This window comes from Lynx rufus, unplaced genomic scaffold (genome assembly GCF_022079265.1).
Source record: "Lynx rufus isolate CCGP_SWC_20201006 ecotype Redwood Valley unplaced genomic scaffold, mLynRuf1.p SCAF_12, whole genome shotgun sequence".
NCBI classification, from domain to species: Eukaryota; Metazoa; Chordata; class Mammalia; order Carnivora; family Felidae; genus Lynx; species Lynx rufus.
The window spans coordinates 39,972,965-39,981,395 of NW_025814826.1; positions in this window are offsets into that span (position 1 = coordinate 39,972,965).

The window sequence follows — 8,431 nt, forward strand, 5'->3', positions numbered from 1 at the left end:
GTTGATTATTCCTAAATAAAATCAGTGCTTACCTATTTTATGGAGATAATGTCATCATCATTAGACATATTGGCCTGTGAAACAAATTTTTAATTTTTTTTGACTATTTTTTGTAATGGTAAATGAAGTAAGATGTGCATAAGGATATAGATATATTTAACTTGTTTCATTTAAGTTTAAAGCACATAAAAATACAGATGTTTTTTGTTTCTTTTTGAAGCTTCACAGTGCACCTGAACCTCATAATTGCCTATCTTGATTAGAAGGAACCCTTATGGAGTAAGATAAGTACACGGGTGAGGGGTGCCTGGGTGGCTCAGTTGGTTAAGCTTCCAACTCTTTATTTCGGCTTAGGTTATGATCTCACAGTTTGTGGGATCGAGCCTCATGTCAGGTTCTGCACTGATAGCACAGAGCCTACTTGTGATTCTCCCTCCCTCTCTTTCTGCCCCTCTTCTGCTTGCGTGCGTACACTCTCTCTCTCAAAATAAATAATAAGTACATGGGTGATCATTTTAAAAATTTTTTTCTGTATATTACTTTCAGTGGGAGATGTGAACATTATTAAGACTGCTTTCGTTGTTCATTTTCTCTATATAACCAATAAGCCAGAAATAATGTGCTGGTTCAGAAGAATTAAAGGTCAGTTTAAAATGCCAGTACCTATTGTTTACTGTAGAAAGTAAGGCTGGAAAACCATTTCAAACACTGTGAGCTATTTGATTGTGAGGAAGGGGAAGGAGGGCTTTACCACACCATCAAATTGGAGAAATATTGCAGTTGTTAATAGTTCTCATACTCCAGTTCATTACAGTTCTACTCGGGCAAAATTTTTCAAAGTTATTCAAAATTACTTTGACCAAAAATGACAGCTTCTGGGAATGAAAGTAAAACTATCCCTGAAGGCTGATCAGAAGATCACCATGGGGAGGAACTCTAGGGCAGTGAGGAGCAGGAGGCAAGATGCCTGCCTCTAAAACCATTCACAAGGGGGCTGGCTGTAGGCTTTACAGCCAGAATCATTCTGCATCATCATGGTCCCAAATGTTTTTATGGCCTCGGTACTGAAAATGAGAGATCCTCTTCACAGTTAAACCAATAGATCACTGGCAAACATGTATGAGAAAAGATTAGAAAACATCTCCACGAGTCCTAGCTTCAGCAAGCACAACACAAAAGAATAAAAGGCATCCAAACTGGCAAGGAGGAAATTAAACTTTTACTTTTCACAGAGGACATGATACTCTATATGGAAAATCTAAAAGATTGCTAGAACTGATCCAGGAATTCAGTAAAGTCACAGGATATAAAATCAATGCACAGAAATCGGTTGCATTTCTACATACCAATAAGAAGCAATAGAAAGAAATCAAAGAATCAGTCCCATTTACAATTGTACCAAAACCCACAAAATACCTAGGAATAAACCTAACCCAAGAGGTGAAAAATCTATACACTGAAAACTGTAGGGAGCTTGTGAAAAATTGAAGAAGACACACAAAAAAATGGAAAAGTATTCCATGCTCATGGATTGGAAGAACAAATATTGTTAAAACGTCAATAATACCCAAAGCAATCTACATATCCAATGCAATCCCTATCAAAATAACACCAGCATTCTTCACAGAGCTAGAACAAACAAACCTAAAGTCTGTATGGAACCAGAAAAGACCCCAACAGCCAAAGAAATCTTGAAAAAGAAAACCAAAGCAGGAGGCATCACGATCCCGGACTTCAAGATGTATTACAAAGCTGTAATCATCAAGACAGTATGGTACTGGCACAAAAACAGACACTTAGATCAATGGAACAGAATAGAGAACCCAGAAATGGACCCACAAACGTATGGCCAACTAAACTTCGACAAAGCAGGAAAGAATATCCAATGGAATAAAGACAGTCTCTTCAGCAAATAGTGTTGGGCAAACTGGACCGCGACATGCAGAAGAATGAACCTGGAACACTTTCTTACACCATACACAAAAATAAACTCAAAATGGATGAAAGACCTCAATGTAAGACAGGAAGCCATCAAAATCCTAGATGAGAGAGCAGGCAAAAATATATTTAACCTCAGCCGCAGCAACTTCTTATGTAACATATCTCTGGGGGCAAGGGAAACAAAAGCAAAAAACTATTTGGACCTCATCAAAATAAAAAGCTTCTGTACATCAAAGGAAACAATCAACAAACTAAAAGGCAACCAATGGAATGGGAGAAGATATTTGCAGATGACATATCGGATAAAGGATTAGTATCTAAAATCTATAAAGAACTTCTCAAACTCAACACCCAAAAAACAAAGAATCCAGTGAAGAAATGGGCAAAAGACATGAATAGACACTTCTCCAAAGAAGACATCCAGATGGCTAACAGACACATGAAAAAATGCTCAACATCATTCATCATCAGGGGAATACAAATCAAAACCACAATGAGATACCACCTCACACCAGTCAGAATGGTTAAAATTAACAACTCAGGCAACAACAGATGTGCTGGTGAGGATGTAGAGAAAGAAGATCTCTTTTGCACTGCTGGTGAGAATGCAAACTTGTGCAGCCACTCTGGAAAAAAGTATGGAGTTTCCTCAAAAAGTTAAAAATAGACCTACCCTACCACCCAGCAATTGCACTACTAGCTATTTATCCAAAGGATACAGGTGTGCTGTTCCAAAGGAGCACATGCACCCCAATGTTTATAGCAGTGCTATTGACAATAGCCAAAGTATGGAAAGAGCCCAAATGTCCATCGATGGATGAATGGATAAAGAAGATGTGGTATATATATACAATGGAGTATTTCTCAGTAGTCAAAAAGAATGAAATCTTGCCATTTGCAACAAGATAAAAAGGTAAATATCATATGACTTTACTCATATGAGGACTTTAAGATCCAAAACAGATAAACATAAGGGAAGGGAAGCAAAAATAATATAAAAACAGGGAGGGGGACAAAACATAAGAGACTCTTAAATATAGAGAACAAACTGAGGGTTGCTAGAGGGGTTGTGGATAAGGGCCATTGAGGAAGGCACTTGTTGGGATCAGCATTGGGTGTTATACATGGGGATGAATGACTGGAATTTACTCCTGAAATCATTATTGCACTATATGCTAACTTGGATGTAAGTAAGTAAGTAAGTAAGTAAATAAGTAAATAAATATTTAAAAAAGGAAGGAAGAAAGAAAGAAAACATCTCTAAGAAGCCTTCATTTGTTTAGGACAGGAGAGGACAGAGCCCTTTAGTATTACTCAGAATACTAGTGCAGGGAACTGAGAGGTATCTCACAGGGGCTCTTACATGAACTGGCTGGTATTTAGTGAACTGGTTTTCTAGCTGTTCTCAGAGGTGATACTGAGACCACTGCAGGAGAGGAGAGGGAGGCAAATGGCAGGGCTCCGGGCTGGGTGTCCTGTGCCCCAACTTCACTTTTATGTGACTTACGTATGGGATTTTTATGTTGAAACATTTAAAAAAAAAAGAGCTACACCTTTTGGGGTGCCTGGGTGGCTCAGTTAAGCATCCAATTTTGGCTCAGGTCATGATTTCATGGTTCATGGGTTCAAGCCCCACCTTGGGTTCTGCACTGACAGTGTAGAGCCTGCTTAGGATTCTCTCTCTTTCTCTCTCTCTCCCCTACTCATGCTGCTCTCTCTCAAAATAAATAAACTTAAAAAAAAAGAGAGATACACCTTTTACAAAACTTAAACACTACTGAAGTATTCACAACTTTTAATACCAACTTTTCGGAGTAGCATTTAAGTCTTTTTGAGATTTTAAGAATTATTTGGAATTATTGTTGTAACCATTAGTTATAGCCATTGTGACTGTAAGAGAATCAGCAGTCACAGCACAGTGTGTCTTCCAGAGATTTAAAAATATTACCTGATATACTATGGTTTTACTCTATGTGGTCTTTCTAATTGTTTTTGTTTGGAACAACTGAGAGTTTGACATACTTTCAAGATTTGATTGTTAATTTCCTAGGTTATTCCTTCATTGTGTACACTTTGCCTGGTAAGATTGGGAATAAATGAATTTTGTAGAGTACACAAGTAGTAGAAAAAGAAGTGCTCACTGAGCCAAAATGGAAATTAGAAACTACCCCTAAACCTTTTAAAATGAAAAGTCCTCAAGAGAAAAACATAGCAGACCCAACCACTACTTAGGCAAGGCCTATGACAGATTCAAATCACAGACTTCCTTTCTCTCCTGCCACAAATGTCAGCAACGCTTGGCATCTGAGTGCAATGCATTTTTCCCCCTTTCCGAACAGCTCAACTTGGAAAGGTCAGCATATCCCTTTGGGAAAAAATCTTTTCTTATAAATTGGAATGTTTGCACACATAACTGTAGGAAATGTTTAACATTTGCTTTGATGGGACAGCAATTTGTTCAATAGAGTAGAATTGTTCTTCTTTTTCCATGTTCCTGCCTATTTGTTCATCACAGGCACACAATTACTGAAAGCAACTTTGAGTACTTCTTTCTATGAGATCAGATCATCCTGTCCACAAAACCAGCCAACGCCTTGGGCTTCCGAAAGGCAAGCTATGTTCCATCTTTTATTTACTCCAAGGGACTCATTTGTGAGAGACTGTTCTGAATAAAAGCAGTAATTTTCCACAGACTGAAACTCTGAAGAAGGGGAGGAAGGGTGGGGAGACAGAGGGTGAGGAAAAGAAAAACAGAACTGGTCCAGGATCTCCTGTTTCACCTTCGCACACATTCGTTTCAATGTGGATAGGATACTCAGCGTCCAATGTTTCAGATGAGATAATTTTGTTTGAATCTTTTGTTTTACTTAAAGAGGGACACAGATCGTTATGACAACAAAGCAATTCACTGTTTGTGATCAGCTGCCTCCAATTTGATAATCAACATAAATATTTGTGGTTCATGGAGAATTCTTCACCAGAGCCCATCTTCCCATCCATCTTGAATTGATGAAGAACAGTGCTGAGTTTGTGTGTTATATTTGTTTCTGTAGCAACAGTGGATACCAAAAACAAGTTTATAATTTTTCTGAAGGTAAAAATGCTTTAATTTAGCAATGACTAAAAATAAACATAGGGAGGGACTGTAAGGAAGAAAACAGCATCTAGGTATTGGTCTAGGCTGGACTACAGGAAGGGACCTGAGTCAGCACAGCTCATTATTTTGGGACACTTCCGATTATTCACCTCCAGAAATAGTTTCCCTTCCATTTCAGCCAAATTCCTCTATGATGTGCTAAGTGCCCATGTGTGCCCTCAGGCACGTGTGTATTCCAGTAGAAGAAATGTCCTACCAGAGACAAACTACCTCTGTCCACACGCTTGCCTTGCATCCTATCCCTTCTCATCTTCTCTCCTTCACTTAATCCTTTCTCTCCTAGGTTATCAATTTCTTTCCATTTCTCAACTATGAAAGCATACAAATGTGTTCTATCTCCTCTCAATATTGAAAAATAAAACAAACACTTGTAATTCCTATCCCCTTGTAACTACTACCAACTTCCCTACTCCTTTTGACAGTGAAACTTATTTAAAAAATTAGCGGCACACGTTGATTTCTACTTTTTCTCTTCCATTCACTCTCCAACCCACTTCAATCGTCTATTTCTTCAAAGAAAAAGATCTGGACAGTCACTAAGAGTTTGTCAAAGCCAGTGGGCATGCATCTGTTCTCCTGTTACTCAACTTCTTGGTTGGATTTCCACAGTTGGCCACTCCACTCTTGAATCGCTCTCCTCTCGATTTTTCCCAGTACTACCTTCACCTGGTTTTTCTCCTACTTTTGGGCTGCTTCTTCTCAGCCTGGTTTGTTGGTTCTCTATCCTCTATTTGAATGTGGACATGCCCTACGACTCAGTTTTTGGCCTTCTTTCTTTCCTTATACTCTCTCTGGATAATTTTATCCATCCCATCATTTTAATAGTATGTAAATGCTGAAAAGCCCCAGGTTTATAACTCCAGCCCCAATGACTCCTGTGATTTCCACAGTCATATGTAAAATTATGCACTTGACATTTCCACATATATATTTAATAGACACCTCAAATTATTCTCCCTAACGCGTTTCTCTTTCCATTCTCAGTAAATGGTACTACCATTGACTCAGGTGCTCCAGAGTCATCCTTAATGTCTCTCTTTCTTAAACTCTACCACTTCCCCTCCCCACATCCGATCTCTCTGCAAATCACCTCAGTTCTAAGTTGTATCTTTATTCAAGTTAGTCTCTATATCCACTTCCACCTCCAAGTTGTCATAATCACTCATCTAGACTATTTCACTGGTCTCCCTGCTTCCACTCCTGCCTGCTTACAACGCCTTCTGCACATGGCAGCCATAGTTACAAAAAAAAAAAAAAGGGAAGAAAAGAAACAAGAAAAAAAAACCCAGATTATATCACTGTCCTGTTTAAAGTCCATTCATATTTCTCATTGCACCAGGAAGGAATTCAAACCAACCCTAACATGGTTACATGGCCCCATATGAACTAGCTTCCTCTCCACTTCTCCCAGTCGCCGGCTTACTCCACTTCTTCCTCCACTCTAGCCACTCTGGCCTCCTTGATGTCCCATCACATGCCCAACCCCTTTCTGACTCAGAACTTTTGCCTTTGTTCTTTTTGCAACAGTTTACTCCCATATCTGCACATACCTGGCACTTTTTAATCCATCAGTACTAATGTTATTTCTTCAGAGATTTGTTCCTTACCATTATTCCTGTCACTCTTGGTTAAAACACTTTATTTACTTGGAAGTACTTAGCACTTAGTACTTACCTAAAATGATTTTCTTCATTTATTGGCATGTTCTGTGTCTTTCACGGACAGAACCTAAACTCCCTGAGGGCAGAAAACTTATCTGTCCCCTTCAGTATTGCTGACTGATCCAGTGAAGTGCCCAGCATCCAGAAGTATTTGTTGGGTGAATTAATTCATTCAACGACAATTTTTAGAACCCCTACTATGCATACTGTTTTAAGTTCTTGACATACATCTGTGAACAAAACAGAACACAGATCCCTGCCCTCAGAGACCTAGTATTTTAATGGGGGAAATGGGCAATAATCAAGACATAGAAAGTCAAAATACAGTATGTTTAAACGTGGTAAGTGCTATGGGAAGAAGAGTCTCTGGGTGAGAACTTAGGATATTCTCTTCGCTTTGTGGTAGAGTGGAAAAAACCATTTGCTTTGCAGACACTTGAAATCCTGGCTTCTAGAGATGAACCATGAAACTGTGAGCATTTTACCTCTTTGAGGTTTAGCTCCCTTATCTGTAAAATAGAATAATACCCCACCTCACAAGGGACAAATAAAGTAACAGAGATCAAATATTACCTCATCCTTCCCAGCCACCCTATTATTCCAAGGGGAGGAAGCATACGGTGCTAGCACATTTTCCCCCTCTGCATCCCTGACATGCTTAAAGAAAATCAACCCAACTTTTCTGAAAATACTCAACACATCTTAGTGAATAAATGTATGAACAAACAAATGTATCCGTAATTTCAGAGCAATCAAAGCTACTTTCAGTCAGAAACAATGCTTTTTTAAAGACAGAGTAGGAAATCCTCGCCTCTTTTAATCATTGTTTTCCCTCTTTCTCATTTCTTAAGTCCATTTTTTATAGACCCCTAGTGATAAAGAAGAAACTATCCATTTAGCCTTTCTTACCATTTATAGAAGTAAAACCACACAGGTAATTATTTTACGGGAGGATAAAACATTTATTTAAATGTAAACACTAATCTTTATTTTCATCATGCTGAAGTGTGTGGTTACAAACAATTTCCAATAAAACACTATATAATAAGCAAAAAATAAGTTAATACATCGTAAACTTACATACAGTCTCATCAATTAACAGGTTTAGGAACAAACAAGCCATTTCACGACTTTGAAGCTACATTTAGTAAAAAATTGCAAACACTCAAATCTTATCAACCCCAAGTAAGACGCTAAGGAGCTATTCAAGACTTCTTCAAACCAATTACACAAGTACAGTTTTATTTTTGGTTACAGTCCCCTGCTGTGCACAAGACCATTGGAATGCTGTAACAATTACACATTTTAAAACGGCACAAAGCAAAGCAAGGAGATAACATGCCAGCCTTACAGAAGCTGTCTTGAAAAGTGCAAACTCTGCATTTTCTCTTCCTGAACCACTAGGATAAGAACGGGTACCTCAGACGACACGGCAGGGTCATGAGCATGCTTTCTCTACCACTGGTGGGGCATTTACTTGAACCAGGTCTCCATGCCTTTGAAGATACCTCCGGTTTTAAACAGTGAACAGGCTTCAACTAAATATAGTGCAAATCAAATACCGAGGAGCAAAAACGACAGACTAGAGGCCGCCGCAAGTCGACCTGCTGTTTCTCCACCTGGCACGACGCCACACGGGACAGATTGGCACACGGAAACGACGACTTCTATT